Genomic DNA, 21113 nt, shown 5'->3' on the forward strand with positions numbered 1-21113 from the left:
CAGTGAGAGCAATCAACCAATGGAACAGAAGCTGCCTTCAGAAGTTGTGGGAGCTTCATCAGTGGAAGCTTTCAAGAAGAGACTAGATTGCCATCTGTCAGAAATGGTGTAAGATTTCCTGCTTGGGTGGGGGTTGGACTAGATGATCCTTCCAACTCTTTTAATCTATTTTAAAAAAAGATCCCTGACTTTGATAATCAAGGACATAACAAGCTATATAAAAAAATCACAGCAATGCTATTCATTCATATTTTATTACAATAGCAGTGCTGTTATTGATGCCCTCATTCCTTTTTCCAAAGCAAGGAATCTCCTTTTCTTAAAATCACCACCTATGCGCGACTCATGTTTCAATTCAACAGGCAGTACTGATCTGGCACCACTCCCAAACAGTCGTTTTCCATTCATGAATAATTCTCCTTAAGATCTGCTGGAGCAGTTTGAACCCAGCTTCAATTAGAATTCCCTCTCTCCCTCAAATTTACACATATTTGAAAGGGGGTGAAATTTAAGCACAGGAGACAGAAGGAATGTGAGGTTAAACCCCTGCATTGCTGTGGGAACTTTTTAATTACAAAATAGGCATCACTGACAAGTGTTAACAAAGTGAGGTCTCCTGGCTGCAGGTTTGTCTGAGGGATCTTATTTCTTCCTCTGAGAACCTGACAGATCAGTTAGGAAAACCCTTCTGCAGATCTAACAACGAGGAGTGGATTTCATAGACTATTTAAGATAATCTCTGGTTATGGACAGAAATAAGGTAAATTAATAACAAAGGGAATTTAGAATTTTAATGAGAGTGATTTTGAACATGTTATATAGAATAATTAAATAATTGAAGAATACAATCTAACTTAGATATATGTATGATCAATCTATATACGCTGCTCAAAAAAATAAAGGAAACACAAAAATAAGACATCCTAGATCTGAATGAATGAAATATTCTTATTAAATACTTTGTTCATTACATAGTTGAATGTGCTGACAACAAAATCACACAAAAATTATCAATGGAAATCAAATTTAGCAACCCGTGGAGGTTTGGATTTGGAGTTACACTCAAAATTAAAGTGGAAAAAAACACTACAGGCTGATCCAACTTTGATGTAATGTCCTTAAAACAAGTCAAAATGTGTGGCCTCCATGTGCCTGTATGACCTCCCTCCAATGCCTGGGCATGCTCCTGATGAGGTGGGTGGATGGTCTCCTGAGGGATCTCCTCCCACACCTGGACTAAAGCATCCCCCAACTCCTAGACAGTCTGTGGTGCAACGTGGCATTGGTGGATGGAGCGAGACATGATGTCCCAGATGTGCTCAATTGGATTCAGGTCTGGGGAACAGGCGGGCTAGTCCATAGCATCAATACCTTCATCTTGCACGAACTGCTGACACACTCCAGCCACAAGAGGTGTAGCATTGTCGTGCATTAGGAGGAACCCGGGACCAACCGCACCAGCAAATGGTCTCACAAGGGGTCTGAGGATCACATCTTGGTACCTAATGGCAGTCAGGCTACCTCTGGCGAACACATGGAGGGCTGTGCGGCCCCCTAAAAAAATGCCACCCCACATTATTACTGACCCACTGCCAAACCGGTCATGCTGGAAGATGTTGCAGGCAGCAGAAAGTTCTCCACGGCGTCTCCAGACCCTGTCACGTCTGTCACATGTGCTCAGTGTGAACCTGCTTTCATCTGTGAAGAGCATAGGGTGCCAGTGGCGAATTTGCCAATCTTGGTGTTCTCTGGCAAATGCCAAACATCCTGCACGGTGTTGGGCTGTAAGCAAAACCCCCACCTGTGGACGTTGGGCCCTCATACCACCCTCATGGAGTCTGTTTCTGACTGTTTGAGCAGCCACATGCATATTTGTGGCCCGCTGGAGGTCATTTTGGAGGACTCCTGTCCCTCCTTGCACAAAGGCGGAGGTATCAGTCCTGATGCTGGGTTGTTGCCCTCCTATAGCCTCCTCCACACCTCCTGATGTACTGGCCTGTCTCCTGGTAGCGCCTCCATGCTCTGGACATTACGCTGACAGATACAGCAAACCTTCTTGCCACAGCTTGCATTGATGTGCTATCTTGGATGAGCTGCACTACCTGAGCCACTTGTGTGGGTTGTAGACTCTGTCTCATGCTACCACTAGAGTGAAAGCACCACCAGCATTCAAAAGTGACCAAACTAGCAGCCAGAAAGCATAGGAACTGAGAAGTGGTCTGTGGTCACCACCTGCAGAACCACTCCTTTATTGGAGATGTCTTGCTAACTGCCTCTGCTTTCCACCTGTTGCCTATTCCATTTGCACAACAGCATGTGAAATTGATTATCAATCAGCTACCTAAGTGGACAGTTTGATTTCACAGAAGTGTGTCTGACTTGGAGTTACATTGTATTATTTAAGTGTTCCCTTTATTTTTTTGAGCAGTATATATAAAAGCAAAATACCACTTACTTATCATCACATAATCTCAAGAACCAGAAAGCCTACAAACTTGAAATTTGGCATGTATATTCCTCTTGGCTTCTAGGTGCTCACTAAGAAAAGATTTTTCAAAATGGCCATCAGAGCATTAATATTTTGTATATTATTATTAAAACAATCTGATGCTAAGGGGTTCTACTTTCACCCTCCCAGAGTCTCCATGCAGACCCTGAACTTACCTGCATCCAAAACAGGCCACGTGGGAGTGACAGGATGGGATGGACAGGGCCAGCCGGTCAGTTCAACTACTGGTTCGATGAACCAGATGTAAATTTAACATCCGGTTTACTCGAATCGACCCGAACCGGCTGAATCCCACCCCTGCCTGAATTGTACAATAGGAGAGGGTGATAGAAAATCCTACATTGCAGTCCAAATAAATTTCAGGATCATCTTTAAAATGAAACAGGATTTAAAACAAAAATAAAGTCTAGTAGAAATGGAATTTGTGATCATGCCTGAGCATTTTTGAGGAGTACCAAAATAATCTCCAAATCTGTTTCCAAAAATGCTTGCTAAGAGTTTTGTTCAGAGGACACAGATTTTACCAACAGAGAGAGACAGAGAGAAAAGGAGAGAGAGCCAATTGCCTTCTGCTATTTATATTTTGGAGGGAAGTTATTCTTGCTCTGTGGAATGAAATCTAACCTTTTCTTTTTTAGTACAGTACAGGAATTGTGTTAATAAAAGAACTAATGTGTCATGTCTTTTTATAGGCATTTGAACACGGGGCAGGGGAAGAAGGGTGGAGCCCCTAAGCTTAAATTGGTTTAGGGGAAAAACAGTTTCTGTTTCTCTTACATAGAACAAAGTATGTTTAGATTAACAGAGTTGAAAGGACCTTGTAGATCATCCAATCCAGGGGTCAACAACTAGTAGCCCGCAAAAAAAATTTGGTGGCCCGCAGAAAAAGTATTTGCATTTTTTTATATTGCACTAAATACTATTTATCCTTTTTTTAAAAAAAAATCATATTACTGGTCTGAGGGATTTAAATTTATGAGTTCAGTGGTCCCTGAGGTCCGAAAGGTTGGCGACCCCGATCTAGTCCATTATTGGTATTTCCTTGTGAGCTGTCACCCAAATCTTAACCTCACCCAACCCAGCTTAGCTTTTGAATTCAGATACAGCGGGTTAAACGTTGCTACTTGTTGAGATCTAAAACCTTAGGACAAGCTTAAACCTTTCAAATAACCACCTAATTTTCTTTTAAAGCCCATCTTTTGCAGAGGAGACAAGGAGGCCCGCAAAGGCACGTTTACAATTAATTATTTGATGTGGCTTTTCCGTGTATGCTCCTTGACACCCAAATTACACCCTCGCTGTTTTTGGGTTTTGGGTGTTTTTGTTTTTTTTTTGTATCTGCATTTGCAGTAACAATCATTGGTTTCAAAATAGTAGACATGATCAAAGATCTTCCCACGTTTGAGGTCCACAGAATGCCTGTGACACAAATTAAAAGTGGGTGGAACTTGTTTCATCTGGTCAAATGTGTCAACTTCAGGCCACTGACCATTACCACAGATACCCATGCTTTTGGTGGGTGAAAATTTCCTTGTTTTTGCTAAAGTGTAAGTTCATATACTGTTAAATCTGGGAGGATGGGTCCAAGAACGGAGTCAAGACTCAGATAGCAACAACAGCTCTTTATTAGTGACTTCAGATCTGAGCGAAATATCCCAGTCGCAGCAGCCCCTTATATAGGGCTGGCTGCGGCTAGGCAGCCAATGACGGTGATTTGAGTTTGCCGCGCTTGGTTAGACCAACCGCGGCAGCCCGCTAACTAGCCAATCGGATCAGTCTGAGGCGACCAATCACGATCCGCTGCTAGCGGACCAATCCAATTTGCAGGCTTTCAAGCCTGCTAGTCCGGAACATATACACCCAAGGAAATTTTGCTCATTAGTCTCAACGTAATCTCCAATACGATAAATTAAATCCTTCTTGACTGTGGCAGCCCACAAATGTGTGCTAATACAGAATTTCAAAAGTCTGGAATTTGCCTGCAATGTGATATCTCTTTCCTACATGTTGGTGGCCAGAAAAAAAAAAAAAGACAAAAACAGACAGTCGAAACAGATAAATAAGAGAAACTGAAATGTCTGGAAGGATGAGGCAAAGTGGAAGAAATGGGTCTTTAAACTTTTTCCTGTGTCTCAGGAATTCCCCTGCTTATCACTGATCAAAGTGTGAGCTTTTTCTCACTGTCTGGAATTTGTAGACAAGGGAGGAAAAATGAGACAGAGGAGTGAATCTGCAGCAAAAAGCGTTACAAACGGAAAAAGTTATTTTTGTAGAGTGAGCAAGAATGCAAATCAGGCATGATTTGATAAGAAACATGCTATGTATGTTTTGTCACGGATGGAAAATAAAGTGTTTAGAAGAAAAAGATTAAAAGATCTAATAATGTATTCAGTTAAGGGGAGGGGTCTTCAAACTTGACAGCTTTAAGACTTGTGGTCTTCAACTCCCAAAATTCCTCCTCCGGTCATGTTAGTTCAGGAATTCTCGGAGTTGAAGTACACAAGTCCTAAACTTGCCAAGTTTGAAGACCCTTGGGATAATCTGTCTACATATATTAGATTATTTTCTCCCGTGGTATACTAAATGCAAATATTTTTTAAAAAAATTAAGGAACACTTAATAGATATTCAGTTTGTCGTGAATAAGGTTAAACTATTCATGAAGACTCAGATTTTCAGTTATTTTCAGGGAGGCATCTCTGTGTCTTGAGGTTCATGTTTGGATGTAGTCAGAAATATAACCATAGCTACTATCTTATGGAGCCATGAAATATACTTTTTTTTTTCTGGACCCAACAAACAAACAAATGATGAAGATCTATGGATATGTTTTATGTGTACATGTCTTCTGGGTTAAGTTTAGTGCCACAACTACACCATTCCTGGAAATATTCAGTAAGATACATTTAAATACCTCCAATCTCTGCCAACCTAATTAGAAAAAAGGATTGTTGTTATTGAGTTTTGGTGGGGTGAGAACTTAAGAGATGTCTGCTCCCAAACTCTGAGATTTCCTGCTAAGGAAATTCAGGCTGATTTTAACATTGTTATTCTTCATGTCCAAATGATGATGTTCTTATTTGGATAACCTTTGGTTGATAAGCTACCTTGTCAGTTTTCAGTGGACTATTTTGTCATTTCAGATTCATTATATCAAAAACATATTTTATATCAACTTTCATTATCTTACCTCAAATTTTATGCATTGGATGGGGCAACTAAATGAAATGCTAAAAAGATAATGTGCTGGAAAGCCTACATCCATGAATGTTTCACCATTTTGCGTTGAGTCCAGAAATAACAATCAACCTATCAAGAATAGGGGGAACTTAAGTATGTCTCATTATAATCTGGAAAATGTCTGGTTTGGTATGGCAGCCAAACAGACAGGTAAAGACTCTGATGGAAGTTAAGGCCACAGAAAGAATAATTGCAACCAGCCTGCCTTCCATAGAAGGCTTTTATGTTGTGAAGGACAGGAGGAGGCTGAAAAAGACCACTCATACCCTGGAAATAAACTGTTTCACCTCCTTCCCTTGGGACTGCACTATAGGGCATTGTATACCAAGGCAACTAGACACAGGGACATGGGGTCCCGTCCCCCCGTCCCCGAAGCTGTATATAAGTTTAAGTGCTATTGCTATTGGTGTGCACTGCATTTGGTGGAGCTACGGAAAACCATGTTCAAATATTTTAAAGATTTTATTCGTTCAATAATTTTTATTCACCAGGAATATAGCTTAGGCCTATTTGCAAAGATCAGGATCTTAGTTGTACTATAGTTGATTTCAATAATAGAGTGGAGTGAAGTGGAGTGGAGTGGAGTGGAGTGGGGTGAGGTGGGGTGGGATGGGATGGGATAGGATAGGATAGGATAGGATAGACTAATCTGGAAGGGACCATGGAGGTCTTCTAGTCCAGCCCCCTGCTGAAGCAGGAGAGCCTATACCATTTCACTTCATGAATGCTGATTGGCCAGAGCATTCGTAAATAATTTAAGTCCATTTAAACATTTGCAGCAGGATAAAAATTTTGCAACCTCAATATTTCTATTATACTGCACTGGAAGATTTGTCTCTAGCAATGAAAGAGAAAGTCACACATGCCTATTTGTATGTAAGGGGGGGAAAAATCAGTTTTACAGTCACTCAACAGAATGCTGCACAAGAAGTCAACTTAGATGTGGGAAACAATCAGTAATATAACTGTGTATAATTAGTGTAAACCTCACCCTCTTTAAGCTGTAGTTTAAAGAGGTATACTCTACTCTCCACCCTGACATTTCTCCTAAAACAGATGTCAGGACATTTCCGCTTTAGACTTCTGCTTTGTTTCCCAGACTTCACCTTTATCTTTGCAATGTCTTACTATTTCCTAGTCTGCTTTCTACGTGGGAGTTTAAATCCCAACTTTAGCAGAAGAGGCCTTTCATTTAAAGTTTAACTCCTTTGCTGCAAAAGATAAGAAAAGATTATGGTTACGTTAAGAAGGGAGACAGAAGCTGTTAAACAAGATGTTTAAATCAGATGAATCTTCCAGCTGTCCATCCAAGCTGGCCACCAGCTATTTCTTTTCACACAAAATATGTCTATTTTAGGATGCTGTTCTTTTTCTGGCATCTGCCATTAAGTGGTTGGCTACTTGTTATTATGTGGTCTGTAATTCAGCAGCTATGTTTGCCCGAAGATGGGAGGAGAAGGCAGGAAGTCCTAAACTCTGTTATTAGAGGATGTTGCTTGGACATTTGATTGACAGTTTCAGGTGCTACAAGACATCGGATTCTTGGGCTAACAGAACACAATCAGCCAGATGTGCAAAATAATGAAAAGGTTCCAAAGGGGATATATTACAGTTACTATAAATTATAGTACTGTACTGTTCTCAAAAACAAGCTGAGACCATAATGCCATGTCTTAAGAGCCACGGTGGCCCAATGGTTAAAATGCAGTATTGAAGGCTAACTCTGCCCGCTGCCAGAAGTTTGATCCTGACCAGCTCAAGATTGATTCAACCTTCCATCCTTCTGTGGTCAGTAAAAGATGGACCCAGATTTGACCCAGGGGGCAAGAGATTGATTCTGTGAACTGCTTAGAGAGAACCGTAAAGCACTATGAAGTGGTGCATAAGTCTAAGTGCTATTGCTAAAGCCAAACATGAATGAGACCTCACATCACAAATAGAAAGGAAACTATATTTGAAGCAAAAAGCATGAGTAGAAGCACATGGACCAAGAGCACACTTCTTTAAACATGGAAACCTTAAGACTTGTGGACTGTCTGTCACAATTTCCCATGCTAGCTGTGGAATTCTGGGGGTAGAAGTCCACAAGTCTTAAAGTTGCCAAGTTTGCGGATCCATGACGAAGAACATAACATTTATGTTTCAGAAGTGGGGCAGGATCATTTTTAAGGAGCTAGTCATTTTTAGCAGGCCTAATTAAAACTAAAAAAGACTAATCAAGGAGAGAAGCAACCTAGAACTAAGGAGAAATTTCCTGACAGTTAGAACAATTAATCAGTGGAACAACTCGCCTCCAGAAGTTGTAAATGCTCCAATACTGGAAGTTTTTTAAAAAGATGTTGGATAATCATTTGTCTGAAGTGATGTGGGGTTTCCTGCCTAGGCAGGAGGTTGGACTAGAAGACCTCCAAGGTCCCTTCCAACTCCGTAATTCTATTCTCCTAATTCTGTTAAAAGACAAGCAATCTCCATTTAACAATGCTAATTAGGACCAGAAATTGCATAGTTGTAATGGAATATGTGGATGGGATAAGGGAAAGAGATACTGCCTAGAAACCATCAGTTAAGAGAAGAGATTGTTCTCAAAAGCTTAACTGTCAAAGTAAGAAACTTAGGAAGGACCCACCCTAATTGATCAGATAGGTTGAAAGTGGCTGTGAAAAGTTTATACCTTCAGACAATTCTGTTAATCTAACAAAAAAAGAAGAAGAAATAGCTCATCCAGTCCTGTTTTCTATTCGGTTTATGTGGATAGGCTGACAATAGGAGAAGAGGAGAGGAGTGCGAAGAGAGAGGGAGAGGTGGAAGAGAAGGGAAGGGATGGGAGGGGGAGGGAAAGAAAGAGAAGAAGAAAGAAGAGAGAAGAGGGGGAGGAAAAGAGAGAGAAGAAGGGAGGGGAAAAGGAGAGGGAGACAGGAGAGAACTTTATTGTCATTTTTTTTTACAGCAAGCACACCACCCCACATTAAAATGAAATTCTGTTATCTGCTCTCAAGAGAAAGAATATATCTACCCAACACATACATAATACACATATATACATGCTATATACATACATATATAGTTAAGTGATACAGTTGTAAGTGAAAAAAAAAACTCATGTCCGTGCTACTTAGCAAAAGCAATTCTAAGCAGTCCCAGTTGCTTTCCCCAAGTAACAACTGCATGGGTCATTAAGTGAGGACCTCATGTGACTATACCAATTGTACATCTCTGCCAGCTTCTCCACTAACTTTGTTTCTTGGAAGCCGGCAGAGAAGATTGCAAATCATAATCACATGATTGTGGGACACTGTAAGGGTGATTAAGTATAAGGAGTGGTCATAACGATCACTTGTTCAAAGTTCAAATGGTTGCTGAACAAATGGTCATTAAAGGGGGACCACTTATAATTTTGTGGAACTCCATGATTATAATTTGCATAAAAAACGGCGGCAACAATTTAACCCACACCCCCACCAAACAAAAAAAAATCCCTGAAATCATCTTATCTAACGCAAAAAAAAAAAATAAAATTAAAATAAATTAAATTAAAAAAAAACCCAAAAAAAAAAAAAAAAATCCTTATAAAGAAAGGCATAGGGTGGGTTTTTCTTTCTTTTTTTTGTGTGCAAATCTAAGAGAATAATCCATGATCTGCCATAAATGAACAGTGCTGCCCCTAGACATGCCTTCATGAGCTGGAAATTAACTTGAAATAAATCAGTGTAGAAAGTTAGCACCCACCCCTCTCCTAGAAGAATGAAATATTTTGAGAAATATTAAAAAGGCAGAACATTGTATTTCCCTAGCTGAGAAGTTTTTTAGAGGGAGAAAGCAACCCCCACCTTTCTTAATAGCCCTCAGGAGATGCCAGCACTTAAAAGATATTGAACGAAGCTAAGTATCTATTCATAGGTAAAATACTGCAGGCAAATACTGCAGACAGAAATCCATTCAAGGCAGGATATTTTGAAACAAAGGCAGAGTGATAGGATTAGCCCTCACTCAAGATCCAAACCAGGACAAAGCCATTAAATCATAATAGGAATTGCCCAACATCCTTTCAGAACACAAGCTCCTTCATTGCATCTCAGCTGCACCACCCCCAGCAAACTTCAACCAAACTTAGCTCAGACAAACTCCTAGGATTTGTATGAAGCCCAAAGGGAATCTGACAACATTCAATAGAATACATGTTCTTGCACAGGAACAGGTAGTTCAAGTGCAAAGCCCAAGAGACGGTATAAATATATCTCACTTTCCACTCCATGTGGTCATCTACCTAGAATCACACGTGCTTGGTGGTTCTGCTTCCACCATGAAACTATCTTTCTGATCAGCCTCCACGTTACCAGTGTCTTTCTCCCTGCATGGAACTGAATTGGATAATTCAAGCAGTGTTGGTTTTAAGAACCCGACGTTAAAAAACAATAAAGTTTAAAACCTTACAAGCCATGCAGAATTGTTTTTAATATGGGAGGCCATGTATATGTATGAGATAAATAAACAAACTGTCACCTGCCACCTTATGCTTGCTTGTGCTTCAGTGCTATGCAGAGACAGATTACCGTAATTGGTGGGGAGAGGGAATGAAAGGTGGGAAGCTTTGGGGAAATGAAAGTAAGTGCTGTATTTCTTTGAGATGCTGCCTCAAGGTCACCCATCTGGAAGAAGGAGAGAGCCACATTCCAAACTGTGCTTGGACTGATTGTTATGGAAACATCTTGCCTGAACCTGATTGGTTACACTGAGGTGAGAAACAGTTAAGGGTGGGAAAAGTATTACTTTGGGATTTTGGCACTCGATTCTCAGTTCTGCCTTTGCATTACTGCAATATGCTTGATCTATAATAATAGATACCTTTCTTAACAGATGGAGCCAAGGATTGTTTCAATTTAGAGATGTAAATGGTGGCAGGTCCAACACAAACAAATATCCAGGAGGCTATCGCTGGTGTAGGACATTCAGCTAGAACAAGAAGAATGTAGCACCTAAACTTAACCACCTTTGATGTTCAGGGAATGAACCTCTAGTTGGTATCAACCGGTCCTATTTCATAGGAATTTTATGCATAGGGAAAAACAGGATCAACCTGCTTCTTTGGAAGAAAAGAGAGGACAAAATAGAACCAGGAAGTGATCATTTGAAAGTTCAAGGCTAAGGCTCAAAAGAGATGCTTTTTAAGCTACACTGAGTGCAGCACCCAGTACCAATAAAGGATAATATTTGTGACTCAGTGTCTATGTAGATTTTAGTCATTCAGGTCATATATTGGGGAAAGAAAACAACCACTTCATAAATGCATGGCACAACATTGGAGGACAAACCCATCAGGATTAGATTCAGTCCATCTGCATTTAAAAGATAATGGTCACTTTTTTGAAGACAGCAAAATTCACATTTTGGACAGAGGACCGCTGGTTTCATGGAGGGGTCAAAGAGGACATCTATGTCAATATTGAACAGCCCTCTTGCAACATACGGCATTATCTATCTCCAGTCTACAACATGGTTCTTTCAGCAGTTCCAAGGAGGCTCCACACCCATTTGCATCACTCAGACGATCCTGAGGACACAGATAAACCTCCAGGTAGCCTTGACAACTTGCTAAAAGAATGCAAATGACTGACTATCTTCAAGGAGTATATAAATCCTTCCATTCCCCACCATCCAGCCTGAGCTGAAGAAGCTTCTTGGATGAGAAGTGAAAACGTCTTCAAAGAAAAACAAGAAAGTCCAGTTGCCTCTTGAAAAAAAAGCACCTTTGAGACATTTGCAACTCAGGATTGAAAAGACAGGTCCTTGATGCTCTCTGAACTTAGTTGTTTTCTTGAGGACTTTTCATTACCCAAACTAGGTAGTATCAGTGCTAGTCCTGGTGATAACACTAGCATCGATTATGTTATCTAGTTGAGGTCATGAAATGTCTGCAAGAAAACAAGAGAACACCAAGGCCCTCTCATACTACTCTGTTTTGGGCACATATTTAAGGAATACTTAAAGGGCAGCCACTAGGAAGGGGGGGCGGCAACTTATTTACAAAAGCACCTGTAGAGAGGACAAGAAACAATGGATGAAAACTAACTAAGGAAAGAAGCAACCTAGAACTAAGAAAATTCCTCACACTGAAGATAATTAACCATTGGAACAAACTACTTCGGGACATTGTGGATGCCCCATCTCTGGGAGCTTTTAAGAAGAGTCTGGACAGCCATTTATCAGAAAGAGTATAGCTCTCTGTAAGAGCAGGATGTTGGGCTAGATTATCTCCAAGGTCCCTTCCAACTCTGTTACTGTTACTAAAGACTCAGATAATGAAAATGAGATTAAGCTGTAGACTTGAAACTAAGTCTAGCCTTGTGAAGTGAAAATTGAGAAAATTGAGGGGGTGACAGAGAGAGAGAGAGAGGAGAGATGGGGGAGGGAGGAGTGCAGGGGAGAAAGAGACAGAGGAGAAAAAGAGGTAGAAGAGAGAGAGACAGAGAACAGAAAGAGAGAATGAGAGAGAGAAAGAAAGAGAGAGAAAGAGTGAGGGAGAAAGAGAGAAAGGAAAGAAGAGAGAGTAGAAAGAGAGGTAGAAAAGAGAGAAACAAAGAGAAAAGAGAGAGAGAGAAATAGACACAGAGAGAGAGAGAGAGACAGAGAGAGAGAGAGAGACAGAGACAGAGAACAGAAAGAGAGAATGGGAGAGAAAGAGAGAGGAGAGAGAGAGAAAAATAGACACACACACAGAGAGAGAGAGAGAGACAGAGACAGAGAGACAGAGAACAGAAAAAGAGAATGGGAGAGAAAAAGAGAGAGAAAGAGTGAGGGAGAAAGAGAGAAAGGAAGAAATAGAGAGAGGTAGAAAGAGAGGTAGAAAAAGAGAGAAACAAACAGAGAAAGAGAGAGAGAGAGAAATAGACACACAGAGAGAGAGAGAGAGACAGAGAGAGAGAGAGAGAGACAGAGACAGAGAACAGAAAGAGAGAATGGGAGAGAAAGAGAGAGAGAGAAAGAGAGAAAAATAGACACACACAGAGAGAGAGAGAGAGAGACAGAGACAGAGAGACAGAGAACAGAAAAAGAGAATGGGAGAGAAAGAAAGAGAGAGAAAGAGTGAGGGAGAAAGAGAGAAAGGAAGAAATAGAGAGAGGTAGAAAGAGAGGTAGAAAAAGAGAGAAACAAACAGAGAAAAGAGAGAGAGAGAAAGAGAGAAAAATAGACACAGAGAGACACACAGAGAGAGACAGAGAGAGACAGAGAGACAAAGAGAGAGAGAGCTCTGTTATCTCTTGTTTCAAAGTACAGAACATAGAATCATGGTCACGAAGGCTCTCCACTTGGAGGGCATCAAGTGGAGCTAGTTGGATGCCAGAATTGAGCAGAAAGTTGGACAAGAGGGTTTCAGTCTTTCTTAGCAACTCTGGGATGCTTGATTTAAAAAAAATCGTCAAGCTGTGTGTCCCAAAGATATAAGAGTCGGGACATTTGGCCTTAAATGACCACCATCAGTGTCCCCTGCTAATTCAGAGATGGCTTCCATTCTCAAGAGAAAGAGGCTTCTTTCCCTTTAGCAAGACTTAAATGGGATTGAGCATGTGCCTTGAGGTGGCACTTATAAGAAGTTGACATTTAATGATATAAAAGAGAAAAGGATGTTTTAGGGGGAGGAAAATACATGCCTCCAAAACATTCCACAAGAATTACTCTGTGTATGGGGCAGTTTTATAGCCTGTGCTGGTAGGAAAGGCACAAATATCTTTTGAGAAAGTCTCCAGTCTTTTTTTTTTTTTGGCATCAAATTCCAGCTCTGACACGTAGCATAGAAATGCATGCCCTCAGACTAGCCGCAACAGGAATCCAAAAGGAATTTGTTTATCTTTTTCCTAGGACTCCTCCGATGGACATTAGCAGTAGTACTAGCACTTAGACTTGTATACCGCTTCACAGTGCTTTTGCAGCTCTCTCTAAGCAGTTTACAGAGTCTGCCTATCGCTCCCAGCAATCTGGATGCTCATTTTACCCATCTTGGAAGGACAGAAAGCAACCTGAGCCTGATGAGATTAAATCTGCCAAATTGCAGTCAGCTGGCGGTCAGCAGAAGTAGCCTGCAGTACCGCACTCTAAACATTGCACCACCGTGGCTCACAATGATTGTGAAGGATGTCCAGGGTGACAATACACAACATGCTAGAGGTAGCCATCGTCTCACCTGAAGGGAACCACTTATCTTTGTCAGGTGCGGACAAAATATCATCCAAGCTTCAGTGGGCCATAATTCAAATTCAGAATAGAGCTGGAAGGGACCCTGGTGGTCATCTAGTCCAGCCCCCTGCTCTAGCAGGAGACCTTATGCCATTTTAGACGAGTGGCTGTCCAGTCTCTTCTTAACAGCCTCCAATGATGATAGTAAAGATTTTCAGCAAAGGTAGTCCTCTACTTAAAATCACATGGCAGCCCAAAATGTCAGTTGTTAAGTGAGACAGTTTTAAGTGAGTTTTTGCCACATTTTATGACCTTTCTTGCCACCGTTGTTAAGGGTGGTTAAGTTAGAAATACGATCGTTAAGTGAATCTGGCTTCCCCATTGCCAGGTTATCACATGACTCTAAGTCACTGCAAACATCATCAATATGGACCAGTTGCCAAGCTTCCAAATTTGGACCACGTTTCCATGGGGTGCTGCAATGGTTGTGTGAAAGATGGTCATAAGTGTTGTGGTTAGCCGGCAGCAGGTGTGGATGGCTGAGGAGAGCAAGGACTCAGATGAGGGGTCAGGACCATTAGGGAGTGGACTGCTGCCTTTAGAGATGGTGGGGGCTGGTAGCAGTGATGAGGAGGTTCCCGAGGAGCCTGTGCCAAGTGTGCATGCACGCAGGGCTGCTCACAGGAAAGAGCAGCTGCAGCAGCACAGGTGACTCGGGAGTAAGGCTACAAGGTAATGGCCCCTCCTTCAAGAAGATAAAAGCCAGCTGTGAATCAGACGTTCTTTGTAGGAAGCAAAAACATTTTGAAACTCAACCTCGTGGACATTGCAGTATCTTAGTCGGTATTTGAAGACTCTCGTGTTGTGAAATATTTCTAATCTGTGATTCTTGGCAGCCTCGCACACTTTTGGTGAGGTTTGGACTTATCAAAGTTAATTAGTTTGCAGCAGCCTTTTAACCGGGGATTCATAAGCATCATTAAAAGTTTTCTGTTCCCTTTGGTTCGTGTTTGTTTTATTGGAAAAGGGTTTGGGTCAGAACAATAAGTCACTTTTTTTTGAGCACTCATTAAACAAACAGTTGTAAGTCGAGGACTACCTGCAGTGGCTTTGCAAAGCTCCTTAGTCTAATCATTACATGTCTTCTCGAGAGCAAAGGCATTCCTTGCAACCTGCTTCCCTTGGATGTGCCAGCAGAACAATGTATTTTCACGTACAAAGCAAGAGCAGACTGCTGGGGGCAGCCTTATGAAAGCACATTTGCATCAGAAAGGACTGATGTGATATTTCAAGAACTTCCTATTCATTCATTCATTCATTCATTCATTCATTCATTCATCCTAGATACTTCTGAGCATTTAGCCACTGATAGCAGTGTGCCAATATTGGAGGGGCTCCTACAAAGATGAGGGGGCAAATTATTTTCCAAAGCACCAAAAGGCAAGACAAGAAGCAATGGATGGAAACTAACCAAGGAGAGAAGCATGGGTTTATGGAAGGATTTTTGTTTGTTTTTTTGTTGTTTATTGGTTTGTTTGGGTGCTGTTGAATCAGTTTTTGATTCCTGGAAATCGCACAAACTAGTCCCTGCAGTTTTCTTGGCATGTTTTATTTTTCAGAAGATATTTGCCATTGCCTCCTTCCTGGGGCTGAGGGAGAGTGACTGGCTCGAGGTGACACAGCTGGCTTCATACCCAAGACAGGACTACATCTGGATGTAAATCTCAAAATCTTCTGGTGCCTTAACCACTACATTAAACTGGCTCTCTAAAATAAATAGAAAGCAACAAAGTTGTCTGAGAACCAGGTGTGGGATGCAAATAGAATAGAATAGAATAGAATAGAATAGAATAGAATAGAATAGAATAGAATAGAATAGAATAGAATACTTTATGTATTCTATTCAAGTAGGATTGGACACACAAGAAATTTGTCGGTGTAAATACTCTCAGTATACATAAAAGATACATTCGTCAGGAGTCGAGAATCATAAGGTACGACACTTAATGATAGTCATAGGGTACAATAAGCAATCATATTATGAAACAGTCAATATAAATTGTAAGTATACATATATACATAAGTATACATTTTTTTACTACATAAGTAATTATTTTTACTACCACTTCTGTGGGCGTCGCTAGGTGAACACGTCCATGTGACTGGGTGGGTGTGGCTTCTTTTTTTCAGCAGCACACACACCCCAGCACACCATTTTTTGCCTCCTGGGCCTCAGGGAAGCCTCCTGGGAGGCCATTTTTGTTCCCAGGAGGCTTTCCTGAGGCCCAGGAGGCCAAAAATGGAGCACGGGGGAGCTACGCAGCATCCTTCATGCTCCGTTTTTGGCCTCTTGGGCCTCAAGGAAGCCTCCTGGGTGAAGCAGTAACACAGCAAGAAGGATCCTGGCACAGCTGATCACCTGAACAGCTGATCATCGGGAGGAGCAAAAAAAAAAAAAGAAATACAGGTTTGCTGGGTTTTTTACTACCGGATTGAGAGAACCAGGCCAAACCAGTAAAATACCACCACTGCTGAGAACCTTCTATATTGAGAATTATAGTTTTCTTCTCATCGTCTCAGCTTTCAGCTGCATAGGATTCTTGTCAAGCAAAATGACAAGCCATTCTTCACATGAACCTCGACTGAGAAACTTTTTCAGAAGAAGTGAGCGTGAGTTGTAACATGAAAGCACTGTTGCACTGGTGGCCAGGACCGTGTCTTCTTGCAAGAACAGCTCCTCCAAATCCGTGCAAATCCCTAAACGATGCGGAAAAGCCACCACAATGAAACCCAAGCATGTCATCTGGCTGGAGAAGCTGAACCCAGAATTGAGGAAGTCACAGTGAGTGGGAAAAAGGAGAAAGAAAGGGAGGGGGGAGGAAGGGAGGGAGGGAGGGAGAGAGAGAGAGAGAGAGAGAGAGAAGAGAGAGAGAGAGAAAGAAAGAGAGAAAGAAAGAGAGAAAGAAAGAAAGAAAGAAAGAAAGAAAGAAAGAAAGAAAGAAAGAAAGAAAGAAAGAAAGAAAGAAAGAAAGAAGGGAAGGAGGCCTCAAATGGACTTCCTTTTCTTCAGCATCAGTATCCCACATGGATGGTTGCAGATTCCACTCACGGTTTGTGTTGACAGCCTGATGGAACACCAGGTGATGTTGGTGCCATCTTTAGAAAATAGTTGGTAGAAGCTATTTCTCCTACTGACCATGGTGGCATGGTCACCCTTAGCTTTTCTTGATGGGCTGGGTTTTCCCACTGTAGGATACTATTCTTAAATGCTGAAACCTAAGAATGTAGCTTATAATTAGAGAGCGGCTGAATGTACCAAGCAGGACCATGTATTAAATATCACAGAAGGCAGTATTTTTTTTTAAAAAAAATGGGGGGAATATGGACACAACTTTATGAAGTTACGGAGCAAAGAAAATCAGTGTAACTCAGTTTGCAACATGACGTTGGCCAAAGCTGGAATCCACCTATAATTTATAGCAGTTGTATTTTTATTCTACCAGCTATTAACAGCAAAGTAGATCATGTATCGGTTAGCAACAAAGGCTTCAGAGGAAAATAAACATGACTAAAATATTGAAAACCAGCAGATTAGAAAAAGACCCTTCTGCATTTTAAACCAGACTCGATTCTGCAGGCAAATGGGGATAGTTGGAAAAGTGGAATGTTTCTTCATTCATTCTTTCAAAGAAAGTCATCCAAATCTATCAGCTGAATGCATCCAAAAAATGTTTGTGCTCATCAGTAAGAGTTTCATGCAGCATGTTAGCTATTTCTAGATTTAGTAGACAGAATCACAAAATTGTTCTGTCTAAGATTAATTTAATTCAGTATGTTCCAAAGGTGGTTTTTTCAGGAGGCAAACTTGGACTGTCTTTTTTTCTTTGAAGATGTTTCGCTTCTCATCCAAGAAGCTTCTTCAGCTCTGACTGAAGAATCCAGTCAGAGCTGAAGAAGCTTCTTGGATGAGAAGCGAAACGTTTTCAAAGAAAAACAAGGCAGTTCAGTTTGCCTCCTGAAAACCAAGGGACAACCAAGACCTGAACAACTGAGCATCCTTACAGACACTCCGTGTGCTCTTTCTGAACAGGAAGGTAGCCTACAAATTAATTGAAAAGGTGCATCTTGTCACCGAAATCTTCAATCAAAGTAGCTCCCGAAACACATTGAGAACATGCCCTGTGTCAAAACATCAGAGCAGCTACCAGTGGCTATCTCGCTTCGATTGATCTAATAAAACAGGCTTCAATGCCTGCATTCACCTGCTCTGGATTCTCTTTCCTCAAGGCAGAGTAGGCCCGTCCTTTTCTTGTTATTCTACGCACGCACGGATAAATTGCATCCATGCTGGAAATAAAATCTGGTGTGTTTCCCACCAAAAGTGTTACTAAAAAGCAAGCGACAATCACCTTCAAAATTTCTCAAGCACCTTCTTTCTCCCATGTGTTGCTTCTTACCTGTTACGTGGGTGAAATCTTCCGGCAGTTCTTGGAGAATCAGGTTAAGTCCAGCCCTTCGGGTTAGACTTACAGCCCGCAATAGAAAGCAAACCAAGTCCAATCAAAAGTGAAGGACAATTTTCAAATGAAAAAGACAGCTGGAAAAAAAATGTTCTCTTCTATCCATAAGAGTCCAAGTCACTCCTTACAAGTTGTTCTTTTTTTTTAAAAAAAAAAAAGTCAGATTCAAAGAGAAATGACAAGAGAGGAAGGAGGCAGCCTTTCAGCTGGAAAGGTTTTGCACCCTGTCTCAATCTCCCTCTTGCTCGGAGTGAAGCTAACTTTGGAAAGATGCAAAGCAAAAAAAAAAGCAGAGAGTCAAGCAAGAGAGTTTGGGAGGGGTCGATAGGAGGGATGAGGGTGTGTAAACAGAGGTGGGGTGGAGGCTGGAGGGGAATTTAAGGAGAAAATGAGGGGAGAGAATATAGGTAAATGTTTCAACTTGCAACCTTGAATGCATTTCTTCCTCTTTCTTTTTTCCCCAGGAAAGTCTAATTTCATGTAGCAGGGATTATTTTTCGAGCATTCCTGTAAAACGAAAAGATCTGTTAAAATAATGAGCATGTAGAAATATCAACCTGAACTCCAAGTTTGACCACAAATTTGGAAGTTCTTTGGAATTGTCATCTTCTAGATGTTTCTTGAAGCTGCCTATTTTAGCCTCTGACTGGGGAATTGTCTAGAGGTCTCCTGTCTAGATACTGACCACATCTGATTCTGTTGAGCTTTTCAAGATCTGGTAAAGTTGCAAATAATATATAGACAGTGGGGAGTTTTAAAAAGGGAAAAGGAAGGAAGGAAGGAAGGAAGGAAGGAAGGAAGGAAGGAAGGAAGGAAGGAAGGAAGGAAGGAAGGAAGGAAGGACTGACTTTAAAAAGGGAGACAATTTATAGTAAAGATAAGTAATCCAGTACCAGAAGAAGACAAGTTATAAAGTCAGAATTATTTGTAAATGTATTTTAATTATTATTCCTAAAGGTTATTGAAAATACTCATTTAACCAGCATTTTTAAACAGTTGAATATTTTAAATTAAATGCATTTTAGAGATGGAGATAGATGAGAGAGAGAGAGAGACAGAGAGACAGAGAGAGAGAGAGAGAGAGATGGATGGAGAGAGAGAGAATGGATAGATAAAAAAGAGAGAGGGGGGAGAGAAAGGGAGAGAGAGAGAGAGATAGTAAATGGATAGATACAGATAGAAATGGATAGATAGATAGATACTTCCTGTAATACACATATACTGTAAACTGGATAGGATTTTTTTTTTGTCTCGTTGCAAACCAAATTCTGGAAAACTTGCTGGCCAAGTCTATGGAGGCTGTCAAGGGAGGCGTACAGAGGAACCGGCTTCAACCTTTGAGCATAGAAAGGGCGGCACTTCTCTGGACTGAGCTGGTGGGCACTTTGGAGGTCACTCTTGGACTCACAACTCCTCCACAAGGAGCAGGTGGCAGCAAGCTGTGGTTTGCACTTTCCTGGACCAGGAGGCCTTGCTCACAGTCACTCATGTCTTGGTCTCTTCTCTTTGCATTATTGCAATATTTGTTACATGGGACTGTTCTTTAAGATGTGGGAAGCCCACCCCACCTCCAAGAAGGAAATATTTTGGGTACTATTAAAAGAGGCAGAATGTTATATTTTTTCCAAAGGAGAAATGGAGAAATATGCTCTTAAAGGCAGAAAGCAGCCACAGTCTTCCTGCCATAGCCTCCAGCAGAAACTTCTTTAGAAATGGATATTTAGCACCTATTAAGAAAGACTGGGCCAATCTATTCATAAATAAAATGCCTTCAGACACAACTCTTCCAGACGTCTGGAGCTGATGGGATTGAGAATTTACCAGAGTCTAAGAACAGGGATGACCTTTAGGACGTAATAGAATTAACCCACCAACATTAGTATAGCAAAAGACACAAGGCTCGCTACATTGCACAACCCCCCTGGAGCATCTCAATCTCAAAACTCCAGACCCTTATAAAGATCCATTTACTCACTCAGCCAACTTGTCATCTACCCCAGAAACATTTATGCTGTCACTAAAGTTTCTGGCAACCAAATAAACAGAGATCTTCTTTCCTGGTAGTCAGCCTCCATTTTACATTTCCAGTGTAGTTAGCCTCCATTTCACATTTCCGGTGTATTTCTCCTGGCTTAGAACTGGAGTGGATTTTTCTTCCCACAAAGACTATCCAGAACAGCTTCAGAATGCAGCGGCATGCATAGTAATAGGGGCACTTAGATTTATCCATGTAATACCTTTGTTGCATGAGCTGCAATGACTTCTAGTTTCTTTCTGGGTACAATTCAAAGTTCTAGTCTTCACCTTGAAAATGCTAACTATATGCCCACTTTTCCCCAAGGATATCTACCTGGCCTATAGTGGCACACTCCTACTCCCCTCTCCTGAATACTGCCATCTGATGGGATCTAGGAAGTAAGCCTTTTTTCATGGAAGCCCCTGCCCTATAGAATACCTTGCCCCTTGAAGTTCCACCCTATTAGCCTTCCATAAAACTCTGAAGACCTCCAAGCACTATTGACTGTTAAGATCACCAAACGCCCAGCTAATATTAAGGTGGACATATGCCCCAATAAAGGAGAATATGTGTAGTTTAGGAATGACATGAGGGGTCCTTGGTGCTCTCTGACTGTTTTCCTGTAGACATTTTGTTGCCCAACTAGGTAACATCATCAG

General features: G+C 41.1%; 1 protein-coding gene across 1 annotated transcript in view; it reads right to left on the minus strand.

Annotated features, from left to right (window-relative positions):
* COL22A1 (collagen type XXII alpha 1 chain) overlaps positions 1-21113 on the minus strand; it is a 257920-nt gene that overhangs the window by 199958 nt on the left and 36849 nt on the right. The window contains exon 4 of the mRNA XM_087931748.1: positions 18375-18944. The gene's annotated coding sequence lies outside the window, so the exon portion shown is untranslated. The remainder of the gene's footprint in view (positions 1-18374; positions 18945-21113) is intronic.

The sequence above is a fragment of the Pseudonaja textilis genome, chromosome 3 (assembly GCF_049901715.1).
Source record: "Pseudonaja textilis isolate UNSWEBS1 chromosome 3, rPseTex1.2, whole genome shotgun sequence".
In the NCBI taxonomy this organism is placed as follows: domain Eukaryota; kingdom Metazoa; phylum Chordata; class Lepidosauria; order Squamata; family Elapidae; genus Pseudonaja; species Pseudonaja textilis.